General features: G+C 45.5%; 1 pseudogene; it reads right to left on the bottom strand.

Annotated features, from left to right (window-relative positions):
• Positions 1–1,099: 1,099 nt before the first annotated feature.
• LOC146357538 (protein CFDP2-like) lies at positions 1,100–17,983 on the bottom strand (annotated as a pseudogene).
• Between the last annotated feature and the right edge of the window lie 695 nt (positions 17,984–18,678).

The raw sequence follows: 18,678 nt of genomic DNA, 5'->3' as shown, positions 1-18,678 counted from the left end.
GTGGCTGCTAGCAGTGGACAGCTTGCTCCAGGCTGCAATGCTTTTGAAGCTGCAAACTCAGGCCCTCGCTCATCACCCCCAGTACTGATTATTGTAGCAAATGCAGCACCAGACCTAAATATCACATCCGTGTAGCTAAGGAAGGACTGAGCTTTGGAAAAGAAATCCCGCCTATGCTTTGTGCACTTTCAGCAAAAGCATGGAAGGGGAATCAGGGTCATGTCACTGTCCCTGCTTGCTCCAAACCTCATGTGGTCATCTGAAGGTTTTAATAGAGCCTATGTGCGCACAAGTTGTACACAGGTGTGCTCTCTCCAACACCACTGGGAACCTCACAAACATCGAGGGGTTGACGTTAGTGCATACAGAGTCCATTGCGCCTATCGAGTCCATGTGTACAGTAGTACATGCTTAATCTCTGTTCAAACCTTCAGAAGAATGCATAGAGTAGGGATGTTGAACCTCAGCCTTGTGGGCCAGATGTGGCCCACCTGGGTTCCCAATCTAGATTCACCAAATGGCCACGCCCCCTTCCCTTGGACCCACCCCCTTTCTCCCAATTGTTTGGTGGTTTCCCAGCTTTTACACAGGTTTCGCCCCCCCTCTAAAAGGTTAAAATACCTCTCCTAAAGCTTAGTTACTGATAGTAATTGCTTTAAGCTAAAATATGCAGGCTATTTTTATTATTTTGCACCTCTCCCTTTTGCCCTCTGCCCCACCTCCAAGAATGGGGCCTCCAAGAGCTTCTCCAACACTGAATTCAGCTCTCAGGCTGAAAGGGGTTCAACACAGAGGTTGTAAGAGTTGACACAGTGGGAAAGATCCTGGTTCATATCCCAACCCCATGCATTCAGTGAATGTGTGAAACATGGATGAAGCTATACAGCAGAAAGTGGTGAAATTTCTTAGGCAAGGTTGCTAGAACCAAGGCAAGAAGCAGTAAGATGAAGGAGACAGGCACTGTGCAAGGAATGAGAGGATAGGGTGGGAGAATATAGGTAGGACTGGGATTTCAGTGCAAGCCTTTGTTCAGCCCCTGAAGGCCTGTCAAGGCTGAGCCGTTGCTTTCATCCTGCCATGTCAGCCCATTAACCTTGCCTCAGGCAGAAGGCAAGCTCTGTAGCAGGAACTCTCCAGGCTCGCTGTCAAGGGCACCCCTGGCCTCAGATGCTTTCCCTGCAAAGACAGGAGAACTGTCCAGGTTTCTTTGACCACCAGGAACGGTCATGAGGGTCAGCACCGAGAGGCCGTTCGTCCTCTCTTGTTCTGTCTTTCCTTGGACCAGAAGACCTATCGGATGCTGGTAAATTTCTTTGCCACTTTGCACATGACTTTTGTGGGTGGGGGAGAAGCATGCCAAACATTTGACGTGTCCTTATAATGATGCCTGCGACACATCTATGTTTCTGGTGAGAGATTGGTCATCAGTCTCAGAAACATATACAGAGAGTGGCTAATGTATGCACTGTACTGGGGCCTCCAGTGTGGTTCCTGTAGGCAGCAATGTATCTGTGCATACCTTCCTTGGTGCCTGCCAGGCTCTGTGCCCCTCCTGATTTTTATTTTATTTTATTCAGATTTTTTTAATTAAAGAAAAAATAACTACGAGGTTGGCATGCTGCAAAGCAAAGTGTCAGCCTCCAGCATAAGAACAGAAGAACAGAAGAAGAGCCCAGCTGGATCAGACCAAAGGTCCATCTAGTCCAGCATTCTGTTCACACAGCGGCCAACCAGCTGTCGACCAGGAACCTACAAGCAGGGCATGAGTGCAACAGCACCCTCCCACCTATGTTCCCCAGCAACTGGTGTACATAGGCTCACTGCCTCTGGTGCTGGAGGTAGCACCTAGCCATCAGGACTAGTAGCCAGTGATAGCCTTTTCCTCCAGGAATTTGTCCAGTCCCTTTTTAAAGCCATCCAAATTGGTGGCCATCATTACAACTTGTGGTAGCGAATTCCATAGTTTAACTATGCAGTGTGTGAAGAAGTCCTTCCTTTTATCTATCCTGAATCTCCCATCAATCAGCTTCATACGATGACCCTGGATTCTAGTATTTTGAGAGAGGGGGGAAAATGTCTCCCTATCCACATTCTCCACACCATGCATAATTTTGTAGACCTCTTTTACAGCAACATCTTTATTTGATTTATTTATATGAGCCTCATGTCTCTGAGCCTCAGTGGTTTGCCTTCTGTGAAATGAGTATGGAGCAGAAAACTGTGGACTCAGAAGACTGGTTAAATGTTTTGGAGCTCAGACCGTACCTATGTCTTGTACTTAGGTTTGGGGGCAAGTTACTTTTCTTTAAGTCTCACCAGCTTGCCTCCTGGGAAATGGGTGTTTTGTGACCAGCCACACCCACCACAGGAGCCATTTTGTGAACTGGCAAGCCACACCCCCATGGCACCTGTTTTGTGAGAGTGCCCACCACACTCAACATTCCAAATGTGCCCACTGTTCCAAAAAGGCTGGGGCATATACTAACAGAATTGGGGGGGGGGAGAGATAGGGAGAAAATGCTGCAGAAGAAATACATCAAAGCTGGAAGAACAGCATTCCAGATGCCACAAAGTGGTATGAGACACACAAGATACAAAGACGTAGAGTCATGAGAGTGTTTCCCCAAACAGAATAATGTTTTCCATGAAACCTATGGCTTGATCCCTTGGGGCCACACTACATTTTTTGTTTGTTTTGTTTAAATAGCAGCTGTGGATCAGGGAGATTCAGTCAGGTTCAAGACTGCTAGAAAGGATAATTAACCAGTGGAGGCTGGTGGCTCCGATCTAGGTGGGGCTCTAATTCCATTCTGGATTTTAGTCAGAGCCAGCCAGAATTCTGAAGATGCTATCCAATGTGCTGAATCTATTGTGGGGGTAGGTTTCAGCACCTTGGATAGCTCCTTTAGAGTTCTGTCTGGTTCTGACTAAAACCCAGAATGGAATCAAAGCCCCGCCACTATCAGAGCCACCAGCCTCCACTGGAATTAACTTTCCCCCCATCCTGTGTTTCTGACAAAAATCCACCATCACCCCGCTCAAGCCTCTATTTGCCACAGGAGGAAAGCCGCTTTTGGTGCAAACAGCAGCTTTCCAGAGAGGAGAGGAGATTTTCATTGGAACCACTTCCAGGCAGAAGTATCAAACGTGTGTGCCGTGGTCCTGATCAAGCCCCTACTTTCTCAGCTGCTATTTAAAAAATACAGATACAATAAATGTGATCACACTTTTAGGCTGCAATGTTAGATGCACACTTGGCTGGGAGTAAATCCCATTGACTTACTTCTGAGTAGACATGCATAGGATTGCGCTGTTAATGTAATGTGTCATTTGGCCTCTTAGTCTTCGGGTGATTCCAGACCAAGGGCTGCTAGTGCTACCAATTAGAAGGCACTGTGCACTAGTCTGCCTTTTTCTCCTTACCACAGAAAATCTGTCAAGAAAAAAGACAAAAGAAGTGGTGGGAAAACACAGGCGGCTTATGAGTGGAAAACGTCTGGACTCCCTATGAAATTCCGTGAATGAGGCAGGGTAATGGCATGATAAAAGCCTTATCTGAAAGCACCCTTCCGCTCCGCCCCTTGTTATCCTTCCCTCCATTGTTCTTTCACTATTAAATTTAAACTGTAAGCTCCTTTAAGCAGGCATCTCAGTCTTTCTGTTTTTGCTTATTATGTTGCTCTAAAAAATACCATGCCTTATATAAACAAATTCTACACTGGGGACCAATGAACAAAGTGCTAAACCTTAGTTACACTGTTCAATACTGCCACTCCCACCTATGCAGGTTCTGCACAGAAATGAAAGTAACCTGCCCATTGTTCCAGCATGCTGGGTTTTGATTTACTAGCTGGCCAGAGCCCAGGAAATGTAGATAGTGCCTTTCTTTGCATGGAGGGGGGTCCACCATCTGGATGCTTTGGTTTATTTTGCAGGCGCCAATCACTTTATGCCTGTCGCACACTCTTTAATTAACAGCTCAGAGGATGTGGGGTGAGGGAGAGTCTCTGTTTGCTCTGTAATGAGTGCTCTGTTTGCATATCAAAAGGCAGCATCATTAACATCCCAGCACTTGCTGGAGCGATTGGGATGGAAGAGGGTCACAAGCAGAAATACCCATGGCTCAGATTGACAGATCAAATGCAACTGCCTGACATAGCCACAGCCTGGAATGATGGAGCATGAGATACACATGGGGGAAACACAATGTTCAGAGTATGAGCAGGGAGCATGGTATCTTTAATTTAGCCAACAGGTTGCTTAAACTTGAAGGGCTTATCTGGTCTTTATGAGGCACAGGTGTTCAGAAGACCACTCAGATGCTATACTTAGTTCATAGAATCATAGAATAGTAGGGTTGGAAGGGGCCTACAAGGCCATCGAGTCCAACCCCCTGCTCAATGCAGGAATCCAGGTCAGAGCATCCCTGACAGATGGCTGTCCAGCCTCGTCTTGAATGCCTCCAGTGTGGGAGAGCCCACCACCTCCCTAGGTATAGAAACACAGCCACAAGACTGTGCTTAGAGCAATGCAGCTAAGAACATAGGAAGCTGCCATATACTGAATCAGACCATTTGTCCATCTTGCCTAATATTGTCAACACTGACTGGCAGCAGCTCTCCAGGGTTTCAGGCAAGATTCCTTCCTAACCCAACCTGGAGATGCTGGGGCTTGAACCTGGGACTTTTTGCATGCAAAGCAGGTGTTCTTCCACTGAGCTACTGTCCCTTCTGAGCTAACTGGAATCAGTTGATGGAACACAGCTGTCAAGTCCTTAAACAGCTTCACTGCCCCCTGGTCCATTTATGAGCACAATTCAAAGTGCTGGTGCTTATGTTTCAAACCTTAAACAGCTTGGGACCTGAGAAGGTGCCTACTCCCGCATGAACCTGCCTGTATACTAAGATCATCTTCACAGGCCCTCCCCTCTTCTTTGCCCCCGCTGACCTTGGCCTTCTTCGCCCACATTACCATTTAATCCAATTGGTTGTGGCAACCCTCAGGTGTTATTCACAGGCATCCCTTGCATCAGGTAATGACATTACAATGACATTGACAAAAACCATATGGGTCTCCAGAGCCAATTGGGTTAAACAGCAGTGAAGGCAAATGAGGCAGAGGACAGTAAGGGCAAAGGGGGGATAAGAAGAAAGGGAACGATACAGACAAGAATAGCACTGAAACAACATGAATATGTTTGCAACAAGGTTTAATAATTACCCAAAGCTCAGTGGAGGCTGGTGGCTCCTATTTCAGTGGGGCAATAAATGCACTCTGGGTTTCAGTCAGAACTCTAAAGGAGTTGTCGAAGGTGCTGAACCCATTTGGGGATAGGGTTCAACACTTTGGATAGCTCCTTTAAAGTTCTGACTGAAACCCAGAGCAGATTCATTGCCTCACTGAAATAGGAGCCACCAGCCTCCACTGCCAAAACAGGAAGCACATTTTTGACCCACCCAAAAATGAGCACAAAATGAGGCAAGTAGTTTCAGCTCAGCCTCATTATACAGTATTGTTTTAAAAGCACCCTGAAGCTTTGGGACACAGCCTTCTCTTACGCCACATGTGAATAGCATGCAGCTTGCAGGCCATGCACAGCCTTTGGAGACCTTCCATGTGGGCTGTGTGAGTACCCAACATGCTGCTGCCAAATTTCCCGCAACTGCCAAAATTCAGCCCATCACTCAGCTGTTCCATAGGCTGTGGCAAGTGCTATTGTGATGGGGAGAGTGTATCCTCCCACTGTAAATCGTGCTCTCCAGTAGGATTTACATCGGGAGGATGTGAGCGGGGAGGGTTAACCCTTCCCTCCCAGCATGCCAGTTCTCTCCATGAATGTGTGTTTGAGAGAGAGCATGTGTGATTATGGGTGTGTGTGTGTGTGTGTGTGTGCACGCACACAGTGCCAGCTCCTGGTTTTTGAGGCCCTGTAGGCAAGACACCCTCAATGGGCTCCCTCCCTCCATAAGCCTACCTACTCACAGCCATTGTCACCATTTACTATTGCTCCGCATCCTCTTTCTCATCACTGCTAGAACTTGCTTGCTCGACAGTGGCATCTACTGCTCCTGCCCCTCACTACCTCCATTGTCTAGGTCGGAGCTAGAGGCAGGTGAACAAGCAGGTTGCAATGGGCAAGAGGAGTGTGGGCCCTCGGTAGGTGCCCAACCATGCCTACGCTTGATGCCAGTCCTGTGTGTGTGGCTATTTGTGTGAGGAAGGGCACAGGGGATGCTGCCCCAGCCTCTAGCTTCATGCAGCTCCTGACTCACCCTTACCACCACCCATGCTTGGGGGCAAAAAAAAAACCCTCCCACCTCTGCCTTATGCTTACACAGACTCTGTCCTGGCAAAATATGGGAATGGTGAGAAGAGGAGAGGAGAGACTTTGGGCAAAATCTCCCAGTGATTGTTTTGGAAGAGGACACCTGGCTGACCTGCTGCATCTTTTGCCATAGGCCCTCCTTTCTTGTGTAAGGAACAGCAAAGGAAAGGGTTCTGTCGGTGTATTTTCCCTTGATATTTAAGCCTATTCCAGGAGCGGAAGTTATCGGATTGGGACTAGGCTGGCCATGGTAATGAGTCCATCTTGCAAGAGGTCGTTGGTTGGATGGTGACTGCCTCCCACAAGGGGTTCACAGTTAAGCAGTGACTGTGCAGATTTTTCTTGTGCTACTGACACCATACGCTCTTTTCAAACGTTTACACCCAGAGGGCCCTGCAAATGCTACTGCCTGGCCAGACACAGTAGAGAGGGATTAAATGTCCCATTGGTTCTGTCTCCTTGTGAAGCAGCACTGAAAATACGGGCAATAGGTCCCTCACACATAAGGATGCTTTTGCCTGTTTTTAATTAAATATACAGTTTTCAAAAACAAGATCTGCTCAGGCAGAGACCCTTGGCTGTGTTCATACAGCAAGGCTGGCAATGTCTCATTCCCCTGGCTGCAGCGTAGGCATTCAGAACCTGCCAACAGGTGTTCCCACTCAGGATGGAATCCAACCTCAGTCACTGGAGCTGGCCAAGTCCCCCATGGGTTAAGGGTAATGGGGTGACTCTGCAGCTGCTGGTTTTGTGCTGTTAAATCTGGTGTGTTATGTTTAGCTCACATCCTTTTCTATGCCTCCTTTCAACGAAGTTCCACCATCTAAGCAGAGTCTCCCTCACTTATTTCCCTGCTCTGTCTCTCTCTACTTTGGCTGGCAGCAGAAAATAAAGATAGGAGGCTTTGATCCCTCCCGCTCTCACAAAAGAGGGGGGAAATGTGCCTATGCTACAGGTCCTGATCATGTGAAGATGCCAGAACCATGACTGAGTGTGAGTTTAATCTGGGGTGTATGGGTGGTAGCCAATGTTAGTCCTACTTAGAGTAGACCCATTGAAATGAATGGGACATAAGTTGGGACATTGTATACTACCCTGTGAGTCTATCCCAGAGGAAAGAAGGAAACTCAGAAGCCCATGGGGTCAACGAAGATGGCATTTCCTTAGAACCACCAATGAGTTCAGATGAGATCTTGACTAGCATGGCCACCAGGCCCTAGTTCTTCTGTAGCAGACAAGGTGCCACTCAGGAAAGGATTGCCATGTGTAGCTTCTTCCAGATCTGGATCTTACACTGCAGTAACTAAGCAAACCATGAGCTACTTGTGTTAACCAAGATGTGAGAGAATTACCCATAAAGAAAATATATCTGGCATTTGTTTTTTTCTTGGGTGGGTCCAACAGGTATTGCATTGACATTATGGCTTGTATCCAATGGTGTCATTCAGCTGACAGAAACAGTTGTATCAGCTGAACCAGGCTGGGGAAAATTCCCCCCTTCCACCTGCAGCCCTCTGCGCACCCTCAAAATCTTTTCCAGAGGGCAGAGAAACCCCCAGAGCAGATTTTCTGGAGGCGCAGAGGGCTGTGGGGGGAGGAGAGAGGGAGAAAATCCCATCATTCTAGTGGACTCCTGCTAGTGCAATGCTGGATTTAGTCTTATGGGCAGTATCCAACAGGGCTGCTGTACTTACGCAATTGATGTAGCACCAGTTTCCTCAGAAAACCCATAGCACCAGCTTACACTACTGACTTTGCAATAGAGGTCACTTATGGTAGCACTACGTCAATTGCATAAGTGCAGTAGCCCTGTTGGATACTGCCCTATATTTTTAAATTAAAGTATGTAAAGGTTTTTTTAAAAAAACAGAAAAGAGAATATTTACGTATTATATATGATCCATAAGAGCATAACGCACATACAATTTTGAAAAGCATAGTAGTAAAAAGAAAGAACACATTTCAAACACTTCCTAAGGATCTTCAGGAAATTTAAAGAGCATGCCTTTAAATCAAAAATGTTATCCTGCAGATCTTCCTGGCCTCCCCAAAGGAGAGGAGTAGTTAAGAAGACAGAGGAGCTGATGTTAAGCTTCCCAGAATCTCCATGCAATGACCCCCGTATTTCTACCCTGAATCCTCATGGGCTTACAAGAAACCAGTAACTTGAAAAGAGTCTTTGAACTAGGGCTCTGCACAGACCCCCCCACTTCACTTTTGATACCAATTTGGACCTTCCAAAGCAGTCCCGCTTCGCTTTGGACTGATTTGGACCCCATCCACTTCACCTCAGATATGAATCCAAAGTGAATCCGAAGGATATCTGAAACACGCATTTTTGACGTTTTCCCATTGACTTGCATTGGAAAACACAAACGGCCGTAACTTTTTCAGTTTTCACAATAAATACATGGAATTTGGGGAGCTTGCAGCTCTCATTGAGGGGATCCCACCTGCCAAACATCAGACAGTTTGGCACTGTAATTTTTGTGCAAGGCACAGGTAAAATTTGATTTTGTCAACAAAAACTCTCAAAGCAAAGAGCAATTACTTTTCACTGTTTCCATAAAAGTACTTGAAATCTGGGCACCTAGCAGCCCTCATGGAGGGGATCCCGCCTGCCAAACGTCAGACAGTTTGGCCCAGTAGTTTTTGTTCTAGGCACAGATGCAATGTGCTGTTCTCAGAAACCCAAACAAAACTCAGAAGCAATAATATAATCAGAGAAGTTAGGTGTTGAAGCAGAGCAGGTCACTGTCTATCCCTAATCTCTGCTGTAGGTTTCTTTGAAGTGCAAATAACCACTCTCCCCTAGTACTACTTTTGTATTCAGCTTCACAGTGGATGACCTCATACTCTGTTTGTCTGAATATATATTACCTAGGAACGTTGGCAGGCAGGCTGGCAGAGTAGTTTTTGTAGTAATGTGTGCTTTTTGAAAAACATGCAAAATGAATATTTTATATCTATTTTATATTTTAAGTTAATAAATGTGTGTGTAGAGCTTTGCCCACTGTATTGCAGTGTGGACGTGTGTAGTACTTTGCTTGACCACAACACAAGCACACACAGAGAGACACAAACACACAAGAGCAAAAGAAAAGCAAATACAGAACTATAGAACTATCTACAAGCAAATAATAATAATTATTTTATATTTAATGTTTTAAGGAAAAGATATATAGTTCAAAAATGGGAAAGGTAGAAAGAAATACAGGAATTGAAAAGGACAATGAGGGTGGGGAATGAGAGCCAAGAGCAAACGAAGAAAAGAAAACCGGGTGTTTTGCGGGGGGGGGGGGTAGGATCTAGCCAGAAAACTATGAAGAAAGAGTTGACTTGAGAACGGCAGGGTGGGGTGGGGGAGCCAAACAATAAGGCAAGACATGGGTAGGCTACTAGTAATATTTCTTGGGTTTTTTAATAAAGAATTTAGAAAGAAGGAGCAAACTAAATGGTTGAATAATAAAAAGGGGGGGCAAACGAACAAGCAAGAAAAAGCTAACTAATAAAGTAAATGCTTGTCTTTAAATAAATAATCTAGAAAAGAAAGAAGAGTTGAATGGAGAAGGACTGGGTAGGAAAGAATAAGAGGAAGCTGCACACACAAACCCCACAGATCTAACCAAACTTAACCAACAAACACAGCTCTCTCAGTAACCCAACCAACCACCTAGCTCTCACTCTCCAGTGAAAAAATGCAGGCTTTTTTCACTAAAATATATACAGTATTTCCCCACCACCACCACCACTGTCACTGATTGGACACTGCTAGGTTAAGTTCCATTCTAATTTGACCATTCACCAAAGCTCACACCCTCTTCCTCCTCCTCCTCTTGCCTTCCCCCCTCCTTCCTCCTCTTCCCCCTCCCTGATCTTTCACAAGTTCATACATTTTGGAGACAGACTGTCAGGGCTAATCAGAATGCATCAGAAAAGCTCCAAATATACAAGACGGTCCAAGACACCTTGTAGGTGACCCGCTTTCCTTCGGGGCGCCTCTTATGTTTGGAGCTCTTCTGATCTGCTTCTGATTGTGACAAGGCACTGCTGAAGCGCCCTGCTTCACTTTGTTATTTGGGATTCGGAATGAAGCGGTGCACAGCCCTACTTTGAACACCATCTCTTAACAATGTACTGTTTAAGCTTCAGGTTATAACTAAAAAATAATGTTGATTTCATTTCTGTGTCAGCATTTCCAAATAATCGGTTTCCACAGGCAAGACTCTTGACCTTAGTTCTTATTTATGTTTCCTTCCTTTGATCTTAGTGGCTCTGGGTTAAATTTATTATTAACTGACCAGAACTCTATATATTTTTCAAAATATTTCCTCTCATCTTCATTCATTTCAGCATCATCAGCAAGACTATGATTTTTAGTAACTAACTCTTCTACTGAACTCAATTCTTGTCACAGCTGTTGTTTTTTCTCTTACTTCTTCCGAGACATAGTGAGATGGTGAAATGCAAGTGATCAAAGTCTAATTTTGTCACTCGCTTGCAAACACTGAGTTGACCAAAAAATAGCTAACATCGCAAACCTATACATATTCTCAGTTTGCAAGTGAATTCAGTTGGTCTTACTCCCAGGTAAGTAGGCACAGGACTGTGGACTGAGATCAGGCTAGAAACAGACAAAGGTTAAATAGAATGAATCAAGCTAAAATGAGGATGAAACTCATATTTTCATATTTTCTTTTAATGCTCTCTAAGAGACAGAGGCAACAATCTACTTTGGGTCAAAAGGTAAGGACAATTAAGCAGTGAGTTGCTCAGATATAAAGTTCAGGAAGGCACAAGATGCCAGAATAAAAGTGCATTAAGCAAGAGGGCAAAGCCTTTTGGAATTAAAATGCATCTATTTTCCTCTAATATACATGATAGGATCATCTCCACCACTCATTCCCAGAATGTCATCACCAACAGGTGTAGAGTGGCCATGTGCCCTACTTTACAGAGGACAGTCCTCTCTTTGAAGGGCTGTCCAGTCCAACTCCAATTTAAAGATAAAGAACCATATGAAGGCAGAGCAGGGCTTTGAAGTTGCACATCAACATTTAGCACCTAGACGGCAGACTGAACAGGCCCCCAGCTTACCTGGGGCCTGTCTTCACGGGTGATTTGCTCTGGATTGGGACTGTTTGGAGTTCCTTTGTAGCAGATGATGTGGCTAGTCCAGAGCCACCCTGAAGTTTACTTGTGGGAAGCCGCATTTTTTGCAGAGTACTTTTACTCCATTGTTTTTCTTTAATTCAACTCCCCTGCGGTTCAGCTACCGTGTGCCCATCCCTCCACTTTAAATTCAGTTGATTGGGGCATTCCTAGGGGTGTGTCTTTCACCTGGCTGTGCCCTTGGTAACCTAGGTAACTAAAGTAACTCACCTGCCTTTCCAACATGTCAAAGCCCTACAGCACTCTTTTGACCCTTTAGAATTGCCTTGCACTTACTTTTCACCAGTGGGAGTAATAAGCCTCAGAGATTATGCACTTCTCTGATGTTTGCTTTACTTTGCTTCTCCAATGTTCTGTAAAGTTGCTTCTCTGATGTTGTGTAAAGTCACTTCTCAAGGTCTCAGGATCATGGGAGCCTGTCCTTGCAAGCAAGGAGAAAGTGTCCAGAAAAGGAAAAATCGGGGGTGGGGGTGAAAGCTATAACTCCACAACAGTTTTCTGGAATGGGGCGAAATTGGGGGTGGGTGGGATGCTCTCAGCAGGAGCCTTCAGTTCAGATGCTGCACTAGAGAATTGGGGATTTTGGCTTCTTCAGGGAAAAGTGAGCATTTTTCCCTTACACCCCCCCCCCATTTTCCCCTATTCTCCTCTTTCCTTTGGCATTAAACAAATCTGCATAAGGGCTTTATAGCAGTAGTGATCTACCACAGTCTTGGGATCCATGGGAGGAGAGAAGCCTGTTATTGTGAGAAGGGAGAAGTGGCCAAAGACAGATAAAGGGGAGTTGGAGCTAGAAATCCCTGATGGTTTGCTGGAATGGGGCTTATTTGCACTGGTGGGGGGCTGTCATGGGAAGTTAGCATCTAGCCTGCCTTTTTAGTGCTGTTTCTAGCCTTCAGAATTGTGAAATAGTTACTCTCCATTCATAATAACGTTGTAGCAGAGGGGAGCCTGGATGGGGTGGGAAACAAACCTCTCTCATTGATTGAGCAGCCCCTGCCAGGTTGATGATGTTCAGTTCTACTCCCCCCATCCCACCTAGAAGAATGTTCCTTTTGAGTGTTGTGTGACTCGTGAAAACTGGATTTTAAAGGTATGGTACACTCAGCTTTTCTTGCTTCGTGTGTCCCTGACAGATCAAACCCAATTCCATGAAAATCCGGATAATACTCCAATGTGTTTCTCATTCCATTGTCATGAAGATTCCCCACCCCCATCCCAGTCACAGTCTTCCCCGATATGGTGAGATGGATTGTATTTCTATGTCAGTGATAGCCAATGTTTCTAAATTCACATCCAGACATAGAAATTAGCATGTTCAAATTGTATGCAAATGCAGAACTGTGTCCTCTTTTGACCTCTATTTTGATTATACATTTCCTCTTTGGGGGCAATGCCTAAAGTGGCCATCCTATCATTTGCTTAGGGTTTGCTTCTTTCAGAAAAAAAATGCCCTGCAGGTCCTAAATTGGATCTTCGTAGGAACTGATGCCTGTTGCAACTATCATGTTGTCAAGCTAGAAGCTGATGTTATTTAAAGTTCAACCAAACAAGGGCCAAACTAGACATGATGATAACAGTGAATTATGAGAGAAACTTCGGAAGCTGCCTTATACTGAGTCAGATCCTTGGCCCAGTATTGTCAACACTAACGAGAAGCAGCTCCCCAGGGTTTCAGGCTGGAATCTTTCCTAGCCCTACTTGGTGATGCCAGGGATTGAACCAGTGACCTTCTGCAGGGTGTGATATGATATGATATTATCCATTCAGTCATGTCCGACTTCTGGTGATTCTATGGATCATCTCTCTCCACATATCCCGATCTTGTACTATTACTTTGAGCTGTCCCATGCTCTGGTTGGTATCAATTTTGATGGTATCTAGCCATCTTGTTCTTTGGCGGCCAGGTTTCCTTTTGCCACTAACCAATCTGAGCATAATTGCTTTTTCTAGTGAGTTCCTCTGCATAACATGGCCAAAATAAGTCAATTGCAGTTTCATGATTTTTCCATCCAATGACATGTCTGGGTTTATAAGTTCCAGTACTTGCTTATTTGTTATCTTAGCTGTCCAAGGAATGCACAGGAGCCTTCTCCAACACCACAGCTCAAATACATCAATTCTCTTTCTATCTTGTTTCTTCAATGTCCAACTTTTGCATCCATAAGTAACTATGGGAAACATGGTGGTACAAACTAATCTGTATTTAGTTGTCAAGCTGATGTCCTTGTTTTTCCATATTCGGTTCATGCTCATCATTGCTGCGCAACCCAGCGCAATTCAACATTTTATTTCTGGGCTGCATTCACCGCTATGATTGATCTACGATCCTAAAAAAATAAATTCTTCTACACATTCAAACTCTTCACCTTCAACTACTATGCTGATATTTCTGTTCTTCACAGTGGACATGACCTTGGTCTTTTTGATATTTAAGGAGAGGCCAAACTTCTCACTCTCTTCTTTGATTTTCTTGATCATATATTCCAGACTTTCTTTGGTTTCTGAGAGGAGAGTTGTGTCATCAGCATAACAAAGATTATTTATAATCCTTCTGCCAACCTTTACCCCGATTTCTGTTTCTTCGAGCTCTAACTTCCTCATGATCATTTCAGCATAGATGTTAAAAAGAAAAGGTGAAAGAATGCAGCCTTGCTGTACTCCTTTCTCTATTTTAAACCAATCAGTACCTCCGTATGATGTTTGAACAGTGGCTTCCTGATCTGTGTACAATGATTTTACTAACTTGACCAAAGGTGCTGGTACCCCCAGATCTCATAGTGCTCTCCAGAACTTGTCATGCTCAACACAGTCAAAAGCTTTCTTATAATCAATAAAGCATAAGTAGATTACCTTTTGATATTCATGAGATTTTTCTATGATCCCTTGCAGATTTGCTATATGGTCACGAGTACCATGTCCCTCTTGGAAGCCAGCTTGAACGTCTGGTAATTCCCTTTCAATGGTTGGTGCCAAGCGCTTTTGTATAATCTTAAGCAAAATTTTGCTAATATGAGGTATGAGAGCAATTGTGCAGTAATTGGAACAATCTTTGGAGTCTCCCTTTTTTGGTAGTGGAATAAACACTGAACGTTTCCGGTCCCATGGCCATTCATTGGTTTCCCAGACTTTCTGACACAAAACTTTGATAATTTTGGATGGTACAGGCCTTAACAATTCTACAGGAATGTTGGCAATGCCTGGGGCCATGTTGTTTGGTAGTTGTCTCATAGCCCACACAATCTCTTCCTCAAGAATGGATGGTTCTTTTTCCACTTCACAATCCTCAGCATCCAGCGGCAGTGCGTCTTTGCTACCAGTATACAGCTCTTCAGTATATTCTCGCCATCTGTTCTTGACATGTTGTTGGTTGGATAATACTTTCCCTTGTTTGTTTTTAATAGTACCTTTGCGAGCAGTAAATGATGTTCAAATCTTTTTAACTTGCATGAATGCATTCCTGATATGGCCCCTCATGTAGTCTTCTTCTAACTGTTTGCAATGCTCACCCTAATAGACTTCATTATCTTTCCTTGCTGCCCTCGGGAAATCTGCATTCATTCTTCTTGTGACTTCTCATTTTCCTTTTGCTTTGGCTATTTTTCTCTGCTCTGCTATTTTGATAGTTTCACTTGAGAGCCACTTACTAGGGATGTACAAAAATCACTTACCTTTCGGGGATTATGCTGATGGGGGGGGGAGGCGTTCCGTCCCTCCCCCCGGAATCCTCGCCGGAGGGGGAGGCGCTCCGTTCCTCCCCCCCCCTGGAATCCTGGTCGGCCAGCTGTGCTCCGCAGCGATTCTGCGGAGCCGCTGGCCGGCTTCGCCAACAGCCGGACATCCGTCCGCTGGCTAGCAGGGACGCAAATGGCGGCGGCCGTAGCCGCCGCCGTTTGCGTCCCTGCAGTCAGCCGTGATAGGCTACGTAAATGTTTACGTAGCCTATCACGGCTGATTTAAAAAACAAAAAATGCGCGTACGCAAATGGCGGTGGCCATGGCCACCGCCATTTGCGTTCCTTATTTTGGCACGGCTTAGTCTACGTAAACATTTACGTAGACTAAGACGGCGAAAATAAGGGGAACGCAAATAGCGTAGACGCTACGCTATTTGCGTTCCCCTTATTTTCGCCGTCTTAGTCTACGTAAATATTTACGTAGACTAAGACATGCCAAAATAAGGAACGCAAATGGCGGCGGCCATGGCCGCTGCCATTTGTGTACGCGCGTTGGGGTTTTTTGGTTTTTTTAAGTCAGACGTGATAGGCTACGTAAACATTTACGTAGCCTATCACGGTGTTTTTTAAAAATCTAGCCGTGATAGGCTACGTAAATCTTTACATAGCCTATCACTTTTTTTTTCTTTTTTTGTTTGTTTTAACCTGGAAATGGCAGCGGTGGCAGCTGGTCGGAAGACCGGCTGCTGGAGCCGCTGCCGCCAGGAAGATCCGCCCAAGGTAAGTCCCATCCCAGGGGGGGCGGGGGGTGGGCCGTTCTACCACCGATTGCGGGTGGCTGAATGCACTGGCATTCAGCCTCCCCGAGATCTGTGGCGGAACTTTCGTACATCCCTACCACTTACACTTTTTCACTGGCTTCCTATATGGTATATACTCAACTGCTATTTCAATGATGATCTTATAAATTTCCTTCCACAGTTCATTGGGCATTTTTTCCGCTGTATCCAGCAGTTCCAGCCTATTTTTCACTTCACTTAAGTAAGGAGAAGGAATTTTGGTGACGTCAAACTTCCGTGGTGGTGCAGTTTTTTAATGTTACATAATTTAACTCTGATTTCTGCCACCAACAAATTATGATCTGAACCACAGTCAGCGCCTGGATATGTTTTGACCGCAAGTACTGAGCTGGTCCATCTATAATTGCATAGGACATAGTCAATCTGATTACGATAAAGTCCGTTTGGTGATGTCCAAGTGTATAAGCAACGTTTGTGCTGTTTGAACCATGTATTCATGATTCAAAATCGATTTTCATGACAAAATTGTACCAGACGATCACCTGCATTGTTCCTTTCCCCTAGACCAAATCTACCTGTGATAGGGGTGTACAAAACCCCACTCACCTGTGTCTGCGGGGGGTCCGCTGGGGGGGGAGGCAATCCATTCCTCCCCCCCCCCCCCGGAATCCTCCCCGGCCGGCGCTGCTCCGCAGCGACTCCGCAGAGCTGCCGGCCAGGCCCATCAGCAGCTGGACCTCCGTCCGCTGCCGGGCTGCTGCAGCTGCAAATGGCATCCTGCATAGGGGACGCCATTTGTGTCCTCCCTGTAGCTGTTATAGGCTACGTAAATACTTATGTAGCCTATCACAGCAAAGAGCAGGGGTGCAAATGACATCTGCTACGCCATTTGCGTCCCTGTTCTTTGCAGTAATGGGCTACGTAAATGTTTATGTAGCCTATCACGGCAAAGAACAGGGACACAAATGGCATAGCAGACACCATTTGAGTCCCTGCTCTTTGCCGTGATAGGCTACGTAAGTATTTACGTAGCCTATCACAGCTTAAGCGAGGACGTAAATGGCATAGCGGACGCCATTTGCATCCCTGCTCTTTGCCGTGATAGGCTACGTAAATCTTTACGTAGCCTGTCACGGCTAAAGGAGGGATGGAAATGGCATCCCCTACGCAGGATGCCATTCGTGGCCGCACAGTACAGCAGGAGACTGCAGCAGCCGGATCCAGACCCGCCAGAGGCAGGTAGGATTCGGTCCATGGGGACTTCGCGGGGTGGCGGGGGGAGCAGTCCATTCTGCCAGAGACTCCGGGGTCCGGATTCTAAAGAATCCGGCCTCACTGGAGTCCATGGCGGAATTCGCTGCCATCCCTAACCTGTGATGCCTGTCTCTACTTGGGTGCTAACTTTTGCATTAAAATCACCCAGTATATAAACGATGTCTTTCTTGGGTACTGATTTCAAGGTTTCTTGTATGGTGGCATAACAACTTTCTATTTCAAGTTCTATTGTGTCAGTCGTTGGAGCATAAGCCTGGACAACTGTGATGTTGAGGGGTTTGGCACGAATACGAATGGTCATAATTCGATCGTTGACTGTCGAAAAATTTCCACTGCTCGAGCAAATTTCTTGTTTGCAATTATCGCCACTCCATTTGTTCTCTTAGTATCATGTCCTGAATAATAAACAGTAAAGTTCTCAGACTGAAAAAAGCCATTGTCAGTCCAGTGTAGCTCGCTGACTCCAAGAAGGTCAATTTTTAGCCTCTCCATTTCTTGTTTAACAATATCCAATTTGCCCAGACTCATTCCTCTGACCTTCCATGTTGCTATTCGATGGATCTCTGTGCAGCGCAGACCCCTACTTTCACCTTTGGCTGTATCAGCAGCTGGGGTTCCTGCTGGATTTGCCCCAGACACATCATTTTTGCCATGATTACTTATCAGAGGCCCTTGCTCTTCCCCAGTAGCTTGTTGGGTACCTTTTGGCCTGGGGGGCCTGCCATTAGGTACCATATCTGATACTTTTGAGAGCATTTCCATAAAATTTTCTTGGCAAACTTTTTCCAGAGTAGGTTTCCTGGTCTTTCTCCAACCTCCCCATTTATCTGGGCTTGGGACCAGCATGCACACAAGTGTACATGGCTTGGCTTCTGCAGGGTGTACCACTGAGCTATTGGCAGGAGGGAGCCAGCCTCCTTAACTTTTGTAATGACTCCTCTTAGCTACAAGTTCTGCTCCTCTGGTTTAGCCCATCCTTCTTACTTTGTCAACAATAGGGGTACAGCTCAGCTCAAAAGTACAGCAAAGAGGATATAATTTGTATGGAGAAGGTCCCAGTCTCAGGTAGCAGGGAGTCCTTCTGACTGGTGGGGCTGCCTGCCAGTCAGAATAGACAGCACTGGGCTAGATAGATCCATTGTCTGATGACTGAATAAGTCCTGAATGTATGCTTGAGTCATTTATGACAAGGGGGCTAGAAATAGCACCACAGGCTTCATGCTGCCTTATCCTTTTAACTGTATTTCCCATGGGAATTTGTAAAAACTGCAAAATACTGTGATAATCCCTTGCAAACTAGAAACCTGGTTAGACTATTGGGGCTGGCAGCATCTTTCTCATGTAGCACTTGAGCAGTACTGAGCACAGTGGGATGCAGATCTTGACAAGGACAAACAGCAATGTCCTGGCCAAGGGATCATTTGAAACGG

Source organism: Heloderma suspectum, chromosome 1, assembly GCF_057233095.1.
Source record: "Heloderma suspectum isolate Gila_16-S chromosome 1, 16-S_ref, whole genome shotgun sequence".
Lineage (NCBI taxonomy): Eukaryota > Metazoa > Chordata > Lepidosauria > Squamata > Helodermatidae > Heloderma > Heloderma suspectum.
Note: the sequence above shows the minus strand (reverse complement) of the source record. Positions and strands in the feature narration are given on the sequence as shown.